This window comes from Bison bison, unplaced genomic scaffold, assembly GCF_000754665.1.
Source record: "Bison bison bison isolate TAMUID 2011002044 unplaced genomic scaffold, Bison_UMD1.0 scf7180017864218, whole genome shotgun sequence".
NCBI classification, from domain to species: Eukaryota; Metazoa; Chordata; class Mammalia; order Artiodactyla; family Bovidae; genus Bison; species Bison bison.
This window is the reverse complement of record NW_011494790.1, coordinates 2,459,572-2,464,082: the sequence shown is the minus strand read 5'-3', so window position 1 is coordinate 2,464,082 and position 4,511 is coordinate 2,459,572.

Below are 4,511 nucleotides of genomic sequence, written 5' to 3'. Positions count from 1 at the left end.
AAGTTTGTTTTAATCAATCTTTTACTGTTCAATATCCATTCATTCAGTCTGCAGATTATGCATCTTCTTCGCTGTCTTCTTTTTCTGTTCTAGTGTGCCTCTAAGGATATGTGTTCCTAGTAATTGAAGGTTGAAGAGTAGAAATTCACATGAAAATGTCATTATTAAAACTGTGGTATAGAGTTGCGATTAAAGGAAAAAACCACAATGAATAGTCATGTTTATACAACTATGCAGCAAACAGAATTATAAGACCAACTAAACTATAATATGCTCCTGTATACATGTATGTCAAATTTATTTGCCGGTTAGGAAAGCAAAGGCTTTTACTTCATATTTGTGATAAGATTTGTACTTCTTCTGGGTAAGTATCTGAGGTTTATTTGCAGATTTGGCTTCTGCATAAGGTATATGAATATATATAATAAATAGCTAAAGACATTCAGAGAAACTTAAATGCTGTGGCTTTTATTTAATTTCTAATGGTAGGTTTTATTCAAGTAATGTTTTTAAATATGAAAAATCGTTTTTTTGTGTTAGGAATTCCTTGATATTATTATCAAGTTACTTGTGGTTTTAACCAATATTGGCTTAAAATGTACAATCCTAGGTCTCTCTCTCTCTCTCTCACACACACACACACACACACACACACTAGGTTGAATATGAAGCTGCCAATATTCAACTGTTTTTGACCTGAAAAGGAGCACTTCCATAATATTCAACCTGATATGAAAGTATCCATTAAATGAAGATTAAATGTTCTGATAGAACACAAGATCTGCTCTTTAGAAAGTCAGCCACTTCTGAAACAGGGAATGGGTCAATTAAAATCTAAACTTTCTAAGAAAAAAAAAAAAAAACCTTCCAGTAATTTATTGAAATACAAGAATTATAGAATGAAATTTAGAAAAAAATGGAAGTGATTATGAAGAGAAATTTTTTAAAAGTGATATTGGAAAATTGTATACTTGACTTTTGAAATTCTTGGGAGTATTTATTTATTTATTTTATATTTTATTTTATTTTTTAACTTTACAATATTGTATTGGTTTGTGGAGTATTTATTCTTTGGGTATTGCTTTTAAAATTATGCTCCATGGAAACAACTGCCCATTATATTCCTGCATCCCAGTTCAACACTGAATTGAAGACAACACCTTACTACTGAAAACTTTTCAAAACCTTCTTGAATGAAGTTTTTTCTAAGAAACACTATTAAAGATTCAACACACAAATCATCTCATTTGTCCCAAATGTGGCATGTGCATCTGCAATTCTGAGCAAACTCTAGTATGATAGTTCTTCAAAAAGCAAATGTGAAAAACATAGGGCCGATTGGTCAATCTAAAGAATTCAGCTTTGGTTTAAGGAGATAAGAAAAAACAAATACCTTTTATTCCTTCAAGTAATTCATCTTCAGATGGTGGCAATATATACAGAGTATTTGCAAATAGAAAGAGGCATGAAAGCATCCATCAGTAAATCCTTTTTCTCTTTTCGAAAGCAGTTTCTCATTCTTTATCTGGCCTTTTTAGTAAGTTGATTATGATAATTCCTATGTGTCCTTCTGGAATGCAGTGATGAGCATATGAATGCTTCCTCATAAAATTATGAAAAAATAGAGAATTGGAAATTAAATATGAAACAGGAAAAAAAAAAACCCACAGGAAAATGGGGATAAGGAGGAGAGGCTAAACATACAGGAAACAAAAAGCAAATCCCTTCTCAGCCGGTGGTGGTAAAAACCACCCTTTAATTTGAAAATCAGTACAACATATGCTGATGAAAAAGCTTTAGTTTGTGCAAAATAACTGCTGCGTTTGTCAAAGAACATTTTGCTTAGTACATCAAATGGAACACTTTGGAGCTCTTGTGTGAATAATATAGCCCAACATATTCCAGAATCAGCCATAATAGGTAGTCCTGCTTAGGCTAAACACTATGAAGAAGCAGTGATTTAGTAGGAAAAATGAAAGAGCTTGATGATAAGCATTATATTGAAGAAAGAGAAAACAAAACTTTTAGTGGATCTTATTTGGGTTTTTCCAAATTTGCAGGTCTATCCTGTGAACTTCACCAAAGGTAGAATTTAGTAAACATTCATTGTGTTCATATTATACAGTAGGTATAGGATTGCTAGTTTCCACTGTTAAGGACCACACTAAAAAAGAGACAAAGTTAAAAAATCATTACAATATACTGTAATAAGCATAATGTTATAAATCCAAAGTACTAGGCAGTCAAAAAAAAAAAGGGGGGGACAAAATCAAAGCTATTGGGAGGGTGAGCCAGGGCTGGTTCTTGGAGTGGTCATGTTGAAACTGAATCTTGCAATGTACAATGTGTACTGGAAGTAGCCAAGAGGCAAATGGGATGGAAAAAGGCCAAAGAAAAACTATGTTTAAAGTCATGAAATGAAAGTGCATAGATTGTTTGGTAAATTACATGTAGTCTCTATAACTATACTGAAGGTGTGAATGAAAGAATGGAAGGGAAACTCTTCCAGCTACCAACTGTCACACAAACTCCCCATGAAATTAGAAAGTCAGTCCAGAACCTCGTCTCTTCTCCTTCTCTAAAGATGGCTGAACAGCCTCATTTCCTTTTAAACTCTACTGAGCTCTGGGTACCTGACAAATAGGAGACAATCCTGCCCCACTTTGCATGCAGAGACTGACAAGTAGACTTTTATGAACCTTTTATTCCTTCATCTGAAGGATCTTCCTGTCTTTCTAGAAGAAGGAACTAGGAAAATCAAATCTATGGTGGTCTCATTATGATTCATTTTCCTGTTGCATCACCAAGAACTTCATTGAATATAGATACAGAGGGGAGGGTGGTAAAAGAAAGGATGTGTGGAGCAAACACAACTTGTGGAGTTATTTTCAGGGTAAGACGTATTTAGAAATTAATTAAATTCTAAGGGTTGACTTAAATCATTATTGGAATTCTAAAACTAAATGCTGCTACTAGAAAATTACATTAGATGGACTATGATTAGACTTAGGCAAACATGAAGTGAAGTGAAATGAAAGTCACTCAGTCATGTCCAACTCTTTGCGACCACATGGACTATACAGTCCATGGAATTCTCCAGGCAAGAATACTGGAGTGGGTAGTAGGTGAACATTGGTATATGGGAATACTTATGGAAAAACTATATGCAACAATTTTTTACTGATAACTGTTACTGTAACTAATTTCTAGTTAATTGAAATTTTATGTTATTGCTATAACCAAAGCTGAAAATTGATAAATGTTACTAACCTGACAACCAGTCAACTTGAATCCTTGATAAACTTTCAGTTCTGCATTCTTTCATAAACAAGAGGTGAAAAAAGTAAAACAAGCTCCTATCAGAGAATTATTGCAAAGATCAGAGTGTTTGTGCAGTCAATTGTATTGCCTAATCCCTAAGACTGTGTATATGTATATTTACAGAGGGAAATAAATTGTTGTTGCTAATGATGGCTTTGAACTATTGTGAAATTTTAGTAGTGAAAGATTATATTTTATTTAGTGTGCTATATTTTTATGTTGGGGAAATAAAGTAGGATGCTGTAGAAAACTAGACTTTGTGGGTGCATCCTTGTTCTTGAGGTTACCCAGTCAAGAGTAACTCTTTCATTAAAGTTACTATTGAATCATTATTTTTCTGCTTATGTTGCTATTGTTCAGTCACTAAGTCATGTCTGACTCTGAGACCCCATGGATGGCAGCACACCAGGCTTCCCCATCCTTCACTATCTCCTAGAGTTTGATCAAATTCATGTCCATTGAGTTGGTGATGCCACGCAACCATTTCATCCTCTGTCACTCCCTTATCCTCATGCCCTCAATCTTTCCCAGGACCAGGGTCTTTTCCAATGAGTCAGCTCTTCCCATCAGGTGGCCAAAGAATTGGAGCTTCAGCATCAGTCTTTCCAGTAAATATTCAGGATTGATTTCCTTTGGATTGCTTGGTTTGATCTCCTTGCTGTCCAAGGGACTCTCAAGAGTCTTACGAGTCTTAAGCCTGTTTATGTAGTACTTACAATATGCCAGATAAATATTAGAAATATTAGCACATTCAATGTACATAATGACAATGAGATAGGTCTCATTGAAAGTGAAAAGTGAAAGTGTTAGTCGTGTTTGACTGTTTACAGCGTGGACTGCTTTCTGCCTGTGGAATTCTCCAGGGAAGAATACTGGAGTGAGTAGCCAGTCTCTTTTCCAGGGTATCTTCCCAACCCAGGGTTTGGAACCTGGGTCTCCTGTATTGCAGGCAGATACTTTACTATCTGAGACACCAAGGAAGCCCATAGATCCCATTAGTATACCTGTTTTGCAAATGAAGCAGGTGGGAGCCGTATAGTTTGAGTAACTTGCCAGAGGACATAGACTTGGCTAGAGAATCAGAGAAGGCAATGGCACAAGACTCAGCGACTTCCCTTTCACTTTCATGCATTGGAGAAGGAAATGGCAACCCACTCCAGTGTTCTTGCCTGGAGAATCCCAGGGACAGG